Source organism: Centruroides vittatus, unplaced genomic scaffold (assembly GCF_030686945.1).
Source record: "Centruroides vittatus isolate TY-2023 unplaced genomic scaffold, ASM3068694v2 contig_388, whole genome shotgun sequence".
NCBI lineage: Eukaryota > Metazoa > Arthropoda > Arachnida > Scorpiones > Buthidae > Centruroides > Centruroides vittatus.
Window position 1 is genome coordinate 541663 of NW_027122204.1, and position 19752 is coordinate 561414.

A 19752-nucleotide genomic window follows, 5' to 3' on the forward strand; every position below is an offset into this window, starting at 1 on the left:
TATTTGTGCAGAGTTGTAGCCTATAAAGAAAGGTCATCTCTGCAGTGAAGAATGGTTGTTCCAGGTGATTGGATACGGCGAGCAAGCAAGATACAACTAGTATTTGTAATGCAATTTTTACTTTATTAAATTGTAATTTCCACCAGCCCTGCAGCTTTTGAAAAAACTATTTCTATTGAAAAAACTAATGTTGCAACAAATAGTATATTCGGCCTCAAACTGAATACCGAATATTTGGCCAGGAGTGTGGCCGAATAGCCGAATATTCAGCCAAACTATTCAACTTGATTAACACACGTACGAAAATTCGCACACAAACTGCATTATGGAAAGGATCGCATACCTTGCTCTCTATTGGCCTGCTATCACTACACTTTGCCAATCACAATTCTTGACAGTTGTAGTGGACAGACATGGCAGTATGTGATAAGTGATGATATCAAATGTGGATAACAATGAAATGACCTACAGTGTAAATAATGGAAAAAGAACAGAGAAGGACAGCAAAGTGAAAATAAATATGCGATTGAGTCAATACCATAGTCAAGTCATCGAACAAGTCAAGGCAGCTTATTGATGCAAACTTTGTGGCAGTCAATGCCAAATAATTGTTCTTGTAGACTTTGGAAAGCTAAATGCTTGTAATGAAAGTCACTTAGCATGCACAGGCAAAAGTCTGGGGCCATTCAGGCTACCAAGCTGTCTCGAATCTGTGAAATCATAACTGTGATTTATACTGACGTCCTATCTGTCTCTTTTCACCATTATCACTAGGAGTCACGTAATTGTGAAATGGGAAATCTACGATGGAAAAGTGATGAATCAAAAGTATCATGCGCACACATGATGTATACATAGGCATACATGGACTAGAGCAATAGAGGAAAAAGAAAGGGAACAGCAAAGACAAGCACTTAAAAAGAAGGATAGGCAGGGTCAGATCCTCAGATGTGCAACGATTCTTGAACGAATAGGTGTGTACATGTGCTGATCTTTGTAATTATAAATTGTGAATACATGTGACTAATATTATTTTGTTTTTTATTTTGTGCAGGTTATAAGCAGTGTGTATTCAGAGAGGCTTTTTAGTGAAGCAGGAAACATATATGAAGAAAAGAGGAACAGACTTCTTCCCAAAAATGCAGAAAAGTTGATTTTTCTGCACCATAACCTATCACTTATTAACTTCAGTTATGATAATTAATTTTGTACAATGAAACAAAAAAGTTAATTTAATTTTCAAGTTTATAATAATAAATGATTTCATAAAAATGCTTTACAGATCATTAATTATTATAAAGAAGGCCATTCAAAACGGTCAAAAACGTTTGTTCTTATGAATTAAAACTGCTAGAAACATAATGTGAAAGGTTTTGTCTTACGTATGTATACTACACAAAATAAAAAGTATTTCATTAATTTTTTTTTTGAAAAGAATTAACATAAAATCTTTTTTTAAAAAAATTGATAAAACCAATTTTAAAAAATTTTAATGGAACAGATATAAAAATTTAATTAAATTCAGTATATCTAAACATATAAAATTACTTGTCCTGACTGACTGATCATTGCCCAGAGCACACCACTGAACCTAAAGAGGTGAAATTTGATATACAGTTAGGGTACTCGTCATGAAAATGCACACTAAGAAAGGATTTTTGGAAATTTCCCTGCAGGGGGAAAGGGAGAGCATTAAGGTTTAACCTGAAGAATGGCTTTTGCTGCATTATTTTAGATGCGATATTTTATTTTCAACTATGTTTAGTCTTCATTGAGTACTTAGGTGTATTAAATTGATAATATTTCAGATCTTGTTATATTTTTATATATTTCAATTTTTTAACCAAATGTTTGAACCATTTTAAATTTGAATTTGTTATTGCATGTTGGTTCAATTATAGAACAATTGTAAATGTTCCAGAAAATTTATCAAATTGAAAACAGTTTGTTTGATTCCCAGCAATTCTCATCATTCTCAGCAGTAGGTGTTATATAACAATTACTATGGTTGTTGAAATACTGAATATAAATGGTGTTTTTACTTGCAAAATCTGTGCGGGTGAAGTTGCGGGTAACAGCTAGTAAAACATAAGACTAGTGAAGCCTCATGTCTTTTTCTTCCAATATCCATATTAAATCAGAGACATAATCTGATTTAATTCTTTTCTTGTTATGATTGACTTCTAAAATTGTGAAGAGTTGGTTAGGGGCCTTACAGAGTTCAACTTAGGGCCTTGAAATGCTTAGATCCAGCCCTGTGTCCCATACAAAATTACTGGATTTTAAACTTTAAGAAAAAGTCCTTTAAAAATTGACGGTATAACTTGTTCATGTAAAGCTGAACAATTGGGAAACTTGCCAATTCTTAACAGTCTAAAACATAAGACTAGTGAAACCTTCCTAGTCTAATCCACTTTTTCATTACATAACATTAAAAGAGTAGAGGTTGTCTGTATGTACACAGACTTTACCTCTAAGAAATTAGAAGTGATGAAATTGAAATTAGAAGAGGAAATGATAGTAAGTAGGGAGGGAAAGAAAATAGGGAAAGATTGAAGGGAAGTGTTGGATCATTGAGCATCTGCATCATAATTGTTGAACAAGTAAAAATACAGTTACATGACAAAATATGTACAGTGATATAGTATAAAAACAAACATGACAAGTTTGCACGTGTAGGTGAGTGTGTACAGCAAAGGGGGGAACACAATGTTTTAACAATTACAAAGTACACAATTTATGACCCACTTTATATATTATAATTTATACAAATACCGACACTTGATAAAGGAGTGGGGCATTATTATATAAAGTTAGATATAGAACTAAACATGAATATTAGTTATTGATATGGCTAAGTCACGTATTTACGTGGTTAGTGCTGTAGATTGGGTTAGCAAAGAGATAAAGCATTAAAAACATTGAAGAACCTAGTAGATATAAACCCAGTGGGTCTAATTTGTATATGCACAGTACAGTCAAATTGCAGATTGAACAAATTGGGCAAGTAGCTGGCCTACTTTAAATGATATCAGCCAGTCTATCATTGGTCCAGACATGAGATGTGGCCGTGTCACCCATCTTGCTGGCTAATGGAATTCATGGGCCCGAGTTTTTTTGTGTTGCATATGAAATTATTCCTTTTTTTTTGGTCCATAGTTTTTTTGTTATCAAAAATGTGAGCAGGATTGGGGGGGGCCAGTTGAGTCCTGTTTGGAGACATTCTTTGGAGAGTGGAACTCTTCAAAGAATGTCTCCAAACAGGAGAATCCACTCTTTCAGAATTTGGAGAAGCTAATAAATATAACTGACCCGATTTTGGAATAATCATCCATTTTTCACGTAGGAATAGACGAAAACTTATATTGGGCTCCCACATGGCTTTGAAATTGCAATTTGGAAGTAACAGATGAATAGCAATAGAAAAAGCAAAGCATCTTTACTGTTGACAATACACAAGAATGATTCAAACGACCCACGTAAAATAGTTTTGTTTTTAAACACCAGAGGGCAAGCATCCGGTGAAAAATGCAAATATAAAAAACAATTCAGATCATTTATAATAATTCATTAACAAAAAGTTCTTTATGTAAAAAAATGTATATAAATAAGACAAAATAGGATTATTTTTTATTTACAAATATTTATAACCATGTAGTTATTACTATTTTGCCAAGTAATAAATTTGGCAAAATAAATCATAAGGAAAAAATTTAATCTATTCAATACTTTTTGAGAAAAATTATAATTTATGATTTTAGTGACTTATGTTAGATATTAACAGGAACATCAACTACATATCAGCAAGGAAACATAATCAATGCTACAAGAAAACTTACTTTACAATTTTTTTATTATGATATAATTTCTTTTTTAATATTTATAAAAATTCACAAAAACACATATTTTTCTTTTTACCAGTTATAGTGCTAACATTAATATATGATCTATTTCATTTTTTAATGTCCAAAATTCAAGGTAAATATCAAATAAATATCTAATTCAAAACATTATGTTTAACAATGGCAAAAAAACAAGAAGCAATTACCATTAATTTACAGGGTAAAAATTTTTAAGTGTTCTCAAACCAAAATAACAACTTATAAAATCATACTAAATAGCACAAGTAAAAACAGACATATACCACTGTCTGTTGGCATTAAGTAAAAATAATTTATTTTGCAAATATTTTCAACAGTACATAACTGTCTTCTTCAGGCAAAATCATTCATAGAGAACAAAACCTTTGAACTAATCAGACTAACCAGAGACAAGAGTATAATGGTTGCTAATTGCAAACAAATAGCACAAGTGTTTTCCCTTTGATATATTACCTAGCAAAAAATGGCATCAAGTACATCAAATTACTTCTGTTTTGCTTTCAGCCCGTGAATGAGCATGCACACTGTAGACGATATCAGAAATACAGTAAGCTATTTTATGTCAGCATGTTGTCTTCACTTTTATTGGAAACCACTTCATATGATCCATGAAACCTCACACAACAAATACAAAATGTTGAATGTTATTTTCACTTTTTGCTTGTTTTTATAAAAAAAAAATTATCAAATTTCTTTCGGATAGCAAAAACAATTACTTGTGTAGATCATTCATAAAAGTGGCGTAACGTAAAGCAAAATTTCATAAAGCAAGGAATACCTGTATACATATTGCATAAAATTTTAAATTATTCTGTAAGAAAATGTTTTGTTAACATCAATTAAATAATTAGTAACAATTAAAATAATTTATTATAAATATTGCGTTTTGTAAACAATATCAAATAGTTTTTTACAAATTGCAAATCAAACTTAATGATAACACATTTATCAAGGCAACTTTTGATTAATTCTGTAGCCACCAAATTATATTGGTAATGAAATCAGAATGAGACAATTAATTCATAAAATTTTTCAACAACATTCAATTCAACTTTTGTAAAATTAAAAATTATTATATTGTATCAATACATTGATGACAACCATTTTTTTTTTTTCTATGAATTGGAATTTGAAAACATCTCAATCTACTAATTTATGTGAAAATGGTGAAAATTAATATAGAAAAATACATAAATGTAAAATTAAAACATATCAAAGTTCAAGAAATAAAGTGCAGTACACTCTTGCTAATCTGGTTCTTAATAATCCAGCATAGCTCCAGTAGAATCTAGCTTCCATTTCCACGAAAATGTTAGACTTGTCAAACATCCTATTTTCCTGTTTACTCAGGTTTCATTTCTGTGAACAGTATTGTATGTCAGCATGCCATATTATTTGCCTGCCTACTCCAAAAAGAATCAGTAGGCTACCAAACTTCATGTTATTCACTGCCTTTAGGATATATATTCTCAATAATCCAACACTACTCTGGCACCCATCTGTGCAAGGAATGGTCAGATTAAATTTAAAATTACACTAGACTTGCTAATCAGAATGAAAAAAAATCTGTATAATTTCTAAGAAAACCCTCTTATAACACCAGTTTTTAAAAAAATTTAATAATTTATTATTGTAATATATTAAAATGTTAATTTTAATAATTCTAACAACATACTAATATAAATCAATAATAAAAAACTTTAATAATAAAATTTCTTAATTTGGAATAAATGTAAAAATAAGTATCAACCTGTTCCAAAAATTTATAATTTTCTAACATTTTCGGCTATCGATGCAGCCATCATCAGGAACGAACATATAAAGAAATAGGTTTTTAAAATTTAAATTCAAGTGTTCCAAATACGGATCAGTGACGTACAATTGCAATAACATAAATAAATAATAAATTTTTGCTGGAACAGACTGGAACTTTACATTAAATAAAAATTTTACTATCAATATTTGTCACTATTGCCAAACTGACAGCCGGATGGCTGAGCAGTCAAGGTGGCAGTATATCACTCAAGGAAACCCGGGATCGAACCCAGACAGGTCGAAAAATTTCCAGGAATTTCTTGGGGATGGTCCAATTGGATGTGTCAGCTCCCGTCTCTCACCACCCCATTGAGGGCCTGGCCAAACCCATAATGGGCTTGCTAAAAAGAGGCCCTCTTAGTACCCACAGGGAGGAGTTAAAAAAAGAAACAACTATTGTAAGAATAATAAAAGATGACCAGAGTATTCTAAACTCTTGATAATCAGGCCATTCCATGCACAGAAGGGATTAGTGTGAAGGCCAGATTACCGAATGTATAAGCCTAAATCCAACAAAAGATACGACCCGTCGCACTTCAATACCGATTCTTTCGAGCTGGATGTACCATTTTATTGTGAAATTATGTAGTGATAAGAAATTAAACTTACAATTACTGTATTAAATTCACAGTAATTAGAGGCAAACACATAATAATAGGGATGTGTTGGATAATTGAGAACACATAATAATAGGGATGTGTTGGATAATTGAGAACACATTAATAATGTTTGGTAATGATCCTTGTAAATTGAATTGCATGTATTTTCAATTTCATTCATTACGTAATTCTCAAATACTACGTACGGTTGTATTTATATAATTTTTGCATTTCATAAATACGTAATTAAACTTTGATGCACGATAATAGGAGAGAGTTTTTCCCCCTCCCAAGGATCAAATCTATCACGTTCTACAAGCTTGATCTCTGTCATACGTTTAATTTAATAACTAGAATGTGTTTTAATAGAATTGAATATGAAAATGCATAAAGAATTCATGGAATGAAGGAAGAGGAGAAGGAAAAAAAGAAGAGCACTTACAAAATCCAAATGTCAACATTTACAACATGCAACAAAATTAGAAAATGTCAAAATGAATACGGACACCTATCGGTTCATTTGAAATAATAATTTAAATATAATGACAAAAAGTAAATAAATTTCTTAATTATTTATCGAAGAATTTTATAATTTAACGTGTATGAAAGTAAAATAATTTTATTAGATACATTTATTCTTTTCTTTTTCGTTTTTCTTTCTTTACTTAGTTATTTTGTAGTGCCATCTGTTGAGTTTTAAAATAATTAAACTTCATATTTTAAATTTTACTTTATATTAATTGACTAAATTATCGTAACAAGTTTTCCTTTTTATACTCCCGATAAAATATTACTTATTATAAGTCGGAATAATTACAGTATATTATTTCAAGACAAAGAGCATATTCGGGACGTGATCAATATATCGGTTTTTGCGACGACCGTTAGGTGACGCGCTCCAACAAATTCGTTTGAAAAATGAAAAATATAATAATAAAATCTGAAATTTTTGAAAGGTTACACCTTTTTTCTTTACACGTTACTTACAGCGCGCATTATTTAGCTAGATAATATTTATATTTAAAAAAAAAATCGATTTTAAAAGAATTTTTTAAAATACTCATTACAATGACGAGACCCTATAGAAAATGCGATTTTTAACAAATATCATTCATATCTAGTAGATTAAATAATAAATGAATAGGCCATTCTGGCTCGGGGCTATTCAGATGTAGGAGATAACCGGGATGTAGAGAATATTCGGTCAATACGTTTCAATCAATAAATACGTCGCAGCGCTATTAACAGACTCAGCTTGTCGACCGGGTTAAAAACGGATGCTGAATACGTGTGGATACTGCTATATTAAAATAGATTTTTAAAATAGTAGTAATAAAACGTATGATACAGGAAGAGTTCGGATAACAAAGAATGCAAATATAATTTATAATCAATTATATAATATAGCAATATCATCGTAATAGTTCAAAAGATTATTTCAATAAGCTTTCTAGTTATCAGCACGTGAGAAAAAAAAATTATATAATAGAAAATTAAATGATACGCTATCGTTTCCTATATATCTTTAGGTGGTGCGAATAACCTTATTCGCACTATTATTCACGCACTTAAAAAGCAGACAGTTACATTTTTTTGTATCGCTCCGAAAATCAGGTTAAAGTAGTAACAATGTTGCATTATACGTCATCGATTACAAACACATCCGTGTTCGTAGGATATATTTGTGTTTGAATAGTCAAAAATAAATGCTTTAATAATGGCAATCGCATTATTAACGAGTGAAAAATTAAGTGAGAAATGATACTTGTAAATAGCAATAGGATAGGGGTAGAATGTTTTGTGAGGGAAAATTATTTTTTTAAAATTATTTTTAGAATACGTCTAAGCTGTAACGTTATCTGGATTTTTATATACGAATAATAACAATAAAAAATTGCATAAGGAATTTTAAGCAATGTGTAAATTACACACTTCCCGCTATACTGGAGGCAGACAGAAAGGCAAGGTTACTGTCCTACAGCCAGACAGTGCAGTACAGGTACAGGCAGACGTTTCACCCCACCTCCTTCAAATCCCTGTACAGTGCGCACGAGGCATTTAAGAAAGATACAATCTATATAACTCCGCCTGACTAAATCAATTTATTTCAAGACTCAAAACTAAAATTGAATATCGAATAAAGCATAGAATTTTACATCATGTATCAGTTTTTTTTTATTTTATTTAGATTTTATCCTAAACACACAGGAAACTTATCACGTGATAAAGTTTGTTTTTGGACATCTTTTGTTTCCACTTCCCTGTTTCTTTATTTATTCGTTTCGTTTAAATTAGGTTGACGATTTAGTTTTTATTTTATTTTATTTTATTTTAAATAAATTCTTCATAAAGAAATCGTCCATTCATTGACGCTTCGGACTGAATCGAGAATAGGCCAACTTTATTATGGCGAATAGTTAGGCTAATATTTTTATCTTTCGTGTTCGTTACACTATTATATCTAGGTTCCTAATGTAGGCCTATCACACAACAATTTTAAATAGGCTGCTTAATTAATACTTTTGTAAATGTATGACACATTTTGAGCGCTCGATGAAATTTGATTGACCACTTCCATAGAGTCGGAAAAATTATACGAATAGATTCTTTACAAATTGTTCTTTCTACTTCAAATTATGCATGTAATAAATTTATGTTTTCAGCAACTTATAAAACTTGAAATAATTTTTATTACTATTGTTTCAATATATTTAAAGTTTTATTAAGTCTGTTATTCTAAGCTCAAGTATAAAGCTAAGAATATTAATTGGTCTTCATTTCAACATTAAGATCTATTCTTATTAATGTTTAGTACGGTATGATATGAATATAATAGTAGAAATAATTCGTTAACTATTAAAATTTCGTTTGTATTGGATTCTCTCTTGTTCTCGTTGTAATACCTATAAGCATGAATCATACAGGAACACAGTTAAGATGGATATAGGCCTACAGGCTTTTATTGGTTTCTCAGGATATGCATACAGGCTTATCTTAAATGTGTTCCTGTATGATTTGTTCTCTCAAGCAATTTTATGCTCATTCATAAGTATTAAAATTTCGTTTATTGTAACATCATATTTCAGAGTTATCAATTTTTCATAGAATATTTAAAAATTCATTATCATATTGAAAAATACATAATAATACTAAAATAATTAGTGTACAAGTCATAATTATAATTTAGAAGTAATTTTCTGTTAAAATATAGCCTATATTTTACAATCTACATCACTTGAATATATAATTGAAGAATTGAAATGTGTAGGCTACATGTCTTTCTTTTTCCTGTCAACTTTGTATTAATTCGTTAGATCTGTTAGATATTATACATGCGAATTTCTGAGTAATTTAACTGTTTACTCAGAACTATTATAAATGCTACCATGCCTTTACTAGTGGATGGAATAGATATCAAAAATGCTATTTTCCGGTTCCCGTCAATTATCTAGCAGAAAATACCTGGACATGAACTTATCCTTTCATTAGATCGGCATAAAAATGTCTTTCATTACCTCGGCGCCGAATGCTTTCATTACCTCGACCGTGAGAGCAGATAAAACAAGATTTAGCCTACTAAAAATTTTTGCTAATTGGTCACCATTTCGGAATAGGCTTACTTTATTGCTTTTTTGCAGATATGGCTAATATTATGACTAATATTTTTTTTAAAAAAATTCCTATAGCAAATAACGCTTTATACCAAATATTCTTGTTAGATTTGATTTGTTAATCAAGACATCAACATACAAATTAAATGACCGGCCTGAATTTTTACTTTTATGGGCGGATCTGACCCGCAATGAGATTAGCAGCATATGTAAAAAATAGGAAACAACATTCCGATCCGAATTATCCATGAAATATTATAATAGTCTGAATCGGATTCAAACCCGGATCCGTCAGAGTGATGGGAGGTTACTTAGCGTGCGGCCATCCAACCGACTGACCTTATTGGATAACTTATTAGAATTTATGAAAATCGATATTATAAATAATCTAAATTCCGATATAGATATTTTTATACTGAAAATTTTAATTCAGTTATTCTGCAGATTATTAAAAAAAAAAGTCTACAGATATCTCCATAAAAATACGAAATGACACTTATTCATTTCAACATATGGTTAAAATCATTTTCACTATTTCAATAATTCATAAATTCTATAATGCTATTCTGCACAATAATAATATGATGCAATTCTTTTACATTAACGTCTAGACAATAGATATGTATTAAGAATCGGCCATTAGGTCTCATTTAACTTTCATGATATTTACCTTCCCTGTAATGAAGATTTATGATATTAACAATGTGTAAAAACAATTAAAGAAATTAGCATAGAGCTTTACTTTTTTTTAAGTAAAAAAAATCACAATTATGTGTACTTTAATATATAACCTATATAAATTTATTTCGTGTAATTTTATTGCCGGAAATTGTTATATTTGCCATTACGAGTGTCAGCATTATTAAAGCAGGACAGAGAAAATCACTTGCCGACAGTCAACCATATCTTATGACGATAATTAATGTGGAAAATAATAAGAAGAAAAGTATAAAAATTATCGAAAGATTTATGGTAATAATTTCTTAGTGAATCGACAATTAGTTATTTAAATCACTAATATGTTTTCAGATATTTCATTAGCTTCGATAGAACCAAAAAAAATTTAATCGACTTACAACAGAAAAAATTCATGAACCATAAATTTTCTAGTTTGATTAATATTTGAATCATTATCATTATAACTAAATTAATAAGCAGAATATCTCTAGAAAAATTTTATTTTCAATATTCCATAATGAAAGTGTAAATATGCAAACATTGTAAAGTTCTGTTAACGTCTTATTCTGATGTAACCTGATAAAAGTCTAAATTAATTAAACAACAAATCGTTAAGAGTAGGATCAGAATCAACAAATTTACAGAAATTTATGACCAAAGTCAAACATTATATATTGAAGAACAGTAAGATTAACAAGACATAATTTATTTTATGTAAACTTCCTTAATAAATAGACTATATTTCAATCTGTTTTTTCCTTCTACAAATCTAATTTTAAATGGTTTCCTTAGCAATAATTTACACCTCAAACCAAATTAAGAGAAATTCTTAAGAAATGTTTAAATTTCACGTCTGTAACAGGAAAAATGTAATTATAGGGTCTTCGATTTACACAGAATTTAGATCCCTAAGACAGAAGGTGTGGCATTTATAAGAATGGAAACTATAAATAGTTTCAGGGTTAATATTAATTTTCAAATGAAATTTATAACGTGATTTTTATATAAAAATAGATGTAAATAGCTTAGTAAAAGTCTTATCAGTAAATTGCGGTGTGCCGAATTTAATACTCTTTTAAAGATACAGCTTAAAACGTTAAAGCAAGCAAAGTATAACCACAAACATTTTATATTACATCTAAAATGCTAGTTTATGATATAGAAATTTTTATATAATTCGAAGATGAATAACATAAGCTTACAACAAGACATTCCAATCCTTAAAATTATTGATACTCCACCCATTGAAAAATTTTATACCCAATTAACCCAGTTTGATCACGTTTTTAACAGACGAATATAATTAGATCCGTGTAATTTATTCTAATTTTTAATGTTAGAAAGGGAAAGCGAGTAGACTACTTTTCTTTTATATAGGCCTAATCTTTATTATTATTATTATTATTATTAATTACTGATTATATTTATTATTACAAAGTAACTTTTATAAAATCAAAATTTTGGCCGTAATTCAAGTAAAAAAAAAAGAAAAACTAATATAATCCGTCATTAGCTAGAACTCTGAATAAATATCTTTATTCGTAAGTTTTTAAAATCTATATCTAATCTTTATTTATTTTAATGCCTTAAGAATTGTGGCAAGGAAATTTGACGCTGTATTATTATTATTTTTAATTTAAAAAAACATGAAATCAAAATGTAGCCATAAAAAATTTGGGTGTGTTGATCAAGACTTTGATGCATAAAATCCTCGTTCTACTCCTTAGGAAGCGACGTATACAAGACTCGAAATTATAATTTATATCGGAATATAACAGAATATAATAAATTCGTCATTAAACAGAAAGTTAAATGTTGCGTATCACGAATAAACGTTAATCCACAGGTGAAAAAAGAATGTTTGCGTTATGCGTCATACTTTTCATCAAATGTCAACCGAATAAATAAAAAACGAAAAAAAAAACAACACCTCGACTCTATTTGATTCGTTACTTCCTTCAAATAAGGAAAAGCGTATATTAAAAATTATATAAATTTTAAATTTAAAAATCACTACACCATCCAATGGCGCCTCTAGTGGTTATTTTCCGAAACTTGCGAAAATAAAAATGAAATATCCACCCGTCTATCTCGAGGCCATCAGCTTAGTAAACATCTACTACTATTTTCTTTAAAAGAAAAAATAAATAAATAAATAAATAAGTAAAAACGCGCTGGTGGGAATTCCCTTTTTTCATAAGCTGCGCGTATAACTAGCTCGGTCTAGTAATTTCGGGCGAAAGTCACGTGACCGAAATTAATACCATTTTTAAAAAGGATTATCCGCCTAATTAATCCGGTTTTAATAATTTCTACCCTCCTCTTAAAACATTAAATTGGCAAATTCCAAGGTTAAACGGCTAGACAGGTTTGATCATTTCCATTTCGCCTCGTTTTCGTTTAGACAGCTAAAAATACACCCGACATGCAAAGAGGGTGGAGGAGGAGATGAAAAAAAGAAAGAAAAAAAAAGAAGAAACCTTTCGAGGGAAATAAACACACACACATGGATGGATTTTCTGTTGCGAAATATCTCGCCTTTAATCAATTATTTACGCTGAAATTTTTAAAAATCGTGGCTCCAGTTTTTATTCATGAAGTGACTTGCAAAACCGCTTAATCTTCACGAGATAAATTTACATAAAATCCCTCGAATATCCAATTTTAAATTACCCTGAAATATTTAACATATGTTAAGATTCCATTGTCTAATTTAGATCCTGGTTGTTTGAATGCATTTGAACATGGAATTCTAAGCTAAATACGATCGGCTATACAATGAAAAAGATCGGATTATAAGCTTAAAACAATTTACTATAGATTACAATTGATATTAAAGTTAGTTGTAGTAACGCACTATAAAACAGTTAAGTAGAATAAGCTTCTTACGTTTACACTCTTTAAAATTATATACACAGTATTAAGGAATTTGAATATATCCTTACGCTAAGTTTGCTTATAAAATAATAATGTTTGTAGCTTTTCTGAATGAATAAACCTCAAAATATACCAATAAAGACATAGAACTAAGCCGCATTTTATATGTAACACATTTAAAAACAAAAATAAAATGCTTTTTCTTCTTTTTAATACAGAAGAAACAATCACATACCGAACAATAGATAACAAAAACTTAGTCTAGTATTTACTAAGGAGTTACTAGAAAACGTAACAGGACAATTATATATGAAAACGAAGGTTAAATTATTCGTACAAGGTCAAAAACAGAATAAATTGAACTTTACATTGATAATAATCATCAGAAATTAATTTTAAAATAAATTATGATTTCGAATGCAATAAATGACAAGAAATGGTTAATCTAAAATAAAATAAACATAATTTTAGACACAACTGATAAAAATTCGCGATATTATCCGAAATATTTAGTTTAACTCTAACTTCACTACATCTTATCTAAAATCTACTCATTTAAACATAAAAATACAACTCCGAATGCTGGAAATATGTAGTATTAACTACAGTATTATTTACACTGTAGTATTACAGTGTAAATATGTAGTATTAACTAGATGATCCTAATTTTTAAAGGAATATATATATAAACAAAAAACAACAGGTAAAATTGTAAGTTTCTATTCAGAGATAAATTATTATTGAAACTGTATGAAAGATTTTCAAAAGCCTACAGGGAGCGCCAACAGACAAGTTTCTTTTCTTTATTTTTTTTGAAATCCCACGACAAAGAAAATGAAATTTTTATAAAAGCATATCCGATCCTAAATTTTATACCGATAAGCTATGTAGTCTTTATGTAAATAGGCTGTACAGTTTATGTAAATAGGTATACGCGCGTATATACTATTTCACACGGTTTCCCTTGAGGGATTTGTTTCTGACTAAAGAGAATATAGATTGTATATTAAACTGAATCTAGATCATCCTAACATCCATAAAGTATCTGTCCTCGCGCTTTTTTAAACTAAAAATAAAAATTTATAATAGGAAACGCTACAGGAAACATTTTTAAAGTAGGCTAAAGTTATAAACCTCTTTGATTACACATGCAAACCTATCCAAAATTAACTAATTCTAGACAAAGCCGTTTAAGTGATGCAATTTTGTTGATAAAAACAATAAATGTTTTATGAATAAAATTTCAATTAATTAAAATGTCTATATTGTTAGTAACTATTATAAGCTGGAGGAGAAAAAGGAAAATTATAAACTAACCTATCTATATTTCTATCAACTGTTAACCTTCTTTCAAATTTTATTAATGGTCCAACGACCTTAATAAATGGTAAATGTGTGTTGTATCTCCTAAAATATTGTTAATATCAGTTAATTTAACTTATGAAAAAGGAATGATCGTGATTAATAGACTAACGATAAGAAAACTTAAAATGTTTGATCAGTTTAATTAGAAAATTCTATATTTAAAATAAAAGTGTTTAATATTTTGCCTCAAGCTTAAAGTAAAAAACCGTATCCTTGAGAAAACGAGACCCAAAAATAGGATTTAAAACCAAAAAAATTACAGCCAAAATTTCATTATTTCTATACAATTTTATATAGATTAGATTAGAGAAAATTATATATATCTTCATGAAAAATACGTTTATTTTAATTACTGTATATAATTAAATTACATTTATTTATTTTCGAGTAAATTTTTAATTGGAAAATTAAAACTAAAGTTTAGATTTTTATAGAAGTTTAACGAAATATTTAATAATAGACCGTTTAACGCTTGAATAAGGTAAACATTTATTATACAGAATTAAAAAGGATAATATCGAATTGATGTTGACACAGTAAATTTTTCATCACAGATTAATGTAGATATCACCTTGAAACAGTAATATGCAAAGTAATTTTTCAATAAAACATTAGAGTTCGATGATGATTATCAAAAATAGATAATAAATTAACAGATAATTTATTAAAATTTAGTACTGTATTAAATCTAAGTTAATAAATGTTAGAATATATTGTATTAGACTCAGATAAAATGAAAGGGATAGCTTTGATTTAAACCTACAAACTAAATCAAAACTAATTATTTAATTAGATTTAATAATTATTTATTAACCAACTATCTGAAAATAATTTTTAATTTAGGACTTCTAATAGGATTTGTAAAAGTTATCTTTCTAAATCCGAAAAATTAGCTTAAATTTACTAGTTTAGTAAAAATTATAAGTATAATAAATACACATTACATATAAATTTGATTTATACTTATAAGTAAGTACTTAACTTTTAATATTCAAGCTTTAAAACATTGTAAGTTTCGTTAATATATTAGACTTTTCAATGTAAGCTGCTCTTCGTCATTTCAATTCATTTTTTACAGTTTGCGCTACAAAACGAATTTTATTGATATTCTATTAAATTATTAACCTATAAGCTGTTTTCTTGTACAAATTGTATAAGTCGTCAACGTGATATATAAATTCTATAAGTAAAATTTAAAATTTGCGACATAAATTGAATTAAAACAATGCGTTTCAATTGTTCGACGTGTATGAACGGACTGAAAAATTCATATTTAATTCACACGCTATTTCCCTAAAAAATTAAATAAAAATTAATTATATTTTACTTATTTATCAGTTATTCAAAAATATCTCTTTATTCAATATAATTTAAAAGTTTTAAATTTAGACAGGCTAACCGAACCATTAGGATTATTCTTATCTAGCAATTCCTTTAGAATCTGTTTTAAAAAATAAATTTATATAGTATAAGCATTTGAAAACTTCGTGAATAAAACCTTTAGAATAAAATTAATAATTAATACCCGGAAAGAATAGAATAATTTTTAAACATCAGTTTAAGTAAATTTGAACAGCCTATAAAAATAGGATTCTATTTTATATCTTCAAGTTGACACATAGCTTAAATTTATGACACTTTGAAGGTTAATTAGTTAATTTTTTCCGTTGTCAAGTATACAGACAGACATACAGACGAACATTCGAAAGTTTGAGATAGATTTTCCATGTAATAAAGCATGGAATGAAGAAAAATGGTGGTTATATAATTGCTATATTTTAATTATCAATATTTTTTTTATTGTTAATATAATGAAGAACATGTCTGTATAATAATAATATATCAATTCTTATATAATAGTTTTAAATTTGATACAATTCGAACACGAATTAAGAAGTAACTTGCATTCACATATCATTTATCAACGTCTACCTAACCTGACTTCTCTTTGCTGTTTTCCATATAAATTGGTTTATTTAAAGTTATAAGATAAGATTAAAGAAACATTTTTGAAGGTCTTTTAGTTATATTATACTTAAATATTTAAAACAAACTATAAATATTACGTGAGTGTCGTTATAGAATTAAACATAATAAACTTTTATCAATATGTCCACACAGATTTAAATGATTTGTATATCATTAAAACCTAAATATTACCTAATTTATTCTATAAATTATCAGATTTTATGATATGATTATTATAAAATAAATGGAATAACCTTAAAGTTTGTTGCACAATTAGGCTAACTGGCCACAAATTTCAACTCTTACATAAGAAAAGCTTGTATCTGTCGAAAAATCGTATCTAAAGTAATAAGAAAAAAGCGATATACTTTACAATAGCCTACATAAATTTATAATTAAGACTTACTGAAACTTTAAGAATTATTTTTCGATAATTTTAATTATTACATAAAAAAAACTTTTTAAAAACATTTCTACAGGTTATAATATTTAGATAATTTTATTTCATATGTTTTTTTAAAGGAGAAAATTCAGTTCTTAGCATTCAGATTCATAAGATTATAGAAATTCTTTCTTAGAATAAAATTTTAAAAAATGTTTCTCGTGAGATTGGAACAAAAACAATAAATACGTGGATCAAGACGAAAGAAGAAAGTTAAACATATAAAATGTTTCTATAACATTTTTATCATTTAACTATCGGCCAAAATTTATAATTTAATTGCTTCTAAATACACAGACAAATAGCCATTAAAAATTTTGTCCGCAACAATTGCTATCTTGAAAGAAAATTTATGCAGAAACTTTTATATATAAAATGCTAATTCTTGTTTTTAAAAGCCATATTTGGGAATATAACTTTTATGTCTATGATTTGTTGGATAAGTTTTAAATCCGATATCGGAATTTATAAAATAATATTTTTAATATGAGGTAAATCTAAGTCATTAAAAAGCAAGAAGAGTAAAATTTTATTTTTTAAAATAGATATTAATCATTGGAACTTTCTTCTAACCTCTGCAGGGTAATCACTGTAAAAAATTCTGTCAAGTTAAATGTCAAGGGGGGGTGAAATGTCAAAGTTAACCTATTTAAGTAACTCAATGGGTTAAATAAACTGATCTAGTGTCATTGATACTACTTTGATTATTAATTGGATCTCTTACGATATATTAAACTCTGAAATTACATTAGAAAATTCTCGTAAGATTATCATTATCAAGCGTTTACTTCAATAACGAAGTCTAAGAATAACTTAATATTTAAATAAACAAAGTATGAATAAAATTAAGTAAAGAATGAAAAAAAAAATTAATAAAGATAACACTAGGAATTCTACTTGCAAACCGTAATATAACTTTGAAAATAGCATGAGAATTAGGGCAGAAAAATTTTGATTTTTATTACGAAAAATCCATTTTATTTAAGAAATTATAACTTTATATATAATGTATATATATATATATATTATATAAATTTGATGCCTGTTTAAACATCAAATATATATTTTCATATTTAATAAAATTTGTAATAAATGATTATATTCAAATAATAGAGACATGCTGAAATAAAATAAACTTTGTATAATGATCTATTTAATGGTTTATAACTTTATAAAGGCTTATATTATAATCATGAAGGAAAATGTATTATTATATTAAAATTATATTATTTTTCAATAAGATGAATTAGGTGAAATTGTATAGTTTTTCTAACCCCTTAGGATATCAAATGTCCAACCTTCATCTATCTGATATTCGTTTACTTTATTTCTTAAGATAAATTTATTATTATATATGATCTTCCAATTTGTAATCCATCTTATAAGCTTAATTATATAGCCAGAAGTTTCATTATTTAGTTTATAATAATTTAATAAACAATTTTGATTATATTATTGTACTGTATGTACAGTACATGTATAGAGTAGTCCTATAGGCTAGACTACATAGGAATTTTATTATTAAAAACAGCGAATTAGATTCTTATTAATAAAATTAAACTTATAATTAATTGGTAATAATGTTAAAAGCAATAAATAAGTTTAAAAATATGAGAAACTTTTTGTTATATTGCAAAAATACTGGAAAGTGTGTGATTTTGTTAAATTGTAGAAAAATTTTCTAAAAATTTATTAATACTTTGTCCTATATTATATAAAACTTCACTTTCTAATCTAATAGTTTTAATTTTAAAGTCTAATTTTAAATATCTTCTATAAATATTTTACAGACTGATGCTTCAAGATTAGACAGACGCCATTTTGTTTTAGAATAAAATTGTCATTTCATTCAATATATTCGAAGATTTTTGAATTGCAAATTAGTTTAAATTCAATTTTAGTTTTACATACAATTTCTAAAAATATTATATGTTGTAAAAATCTAGAATAAAGTATTCATTTATACATTTTTAAGAAGTTTTATTTTTTTATGTTAAAATGAATGATTTCGCATAGTTTTGAATAAATATATATTTTTAATAAATGAAATATTGGCCTGAAACTATTAAAAGATTAGTTTACTGTATACAAACTAAATTAAGTGATAAATAGTTATCTTACTTTAAACTAATCGAAAATAAATAAATAGCTGCGGTTTTGCCAATCTTCCATAGCTTCAAATTTAATAAACGATGATGATAATAAAATTTTAAGTAATTATTTATATAATAGTCTATATAAATAATACAACAAAGTGATATTATATCAAGTTAGACATTAAATGTTTGTTAGAATTATTTAATAATTCTCATTGTAACTACCATTAGCCAAGACATTATTTCACATTACAGTGATTAGCTTTAACACTAAATACCCGTTTGTTATAAAATTCCATTGAAAGTAATACAAACTTGGGCCTATATCTCATATAAAGGAATCAGCTTCTAAAATTGGGGGAGAAAATCACTATTCCAGAATTTTATTTAAACAAATATTTCTTTGAATTCTCCTGCTTA

The 19752-nt window shown here is 27.5% G+C and overlaps 1 protein-coding gene across 5 annotated transcripts in view; it reads right to left on the reverse strand.

The window, feature by feature from the left end:
• The window catches only part of LOC136975769 (zinc finger protein 862-like), a 57538-nt gene that overhangs the window by 31374 nt on the left and 6412 nt on the right, over window positions 1–19752 (reverse strand). The window contains exon 1 of one of the 5 annotated variants that reach the window (XM_067270867.1): window positions 6738–6833. The exons of 3 other annotated variants lie outside the window; for them this stretch is intronic. The gene's annotated coding sequence lies outside the window, so the exon portion shown is untranslated. Of the gene's footprint in view, window positions 1–6737; window positions 6834–19752 lie in introns of those variants that run through there. One more of the 5 variants, XM_067270871.1, reaches the window with a different exon arrangement.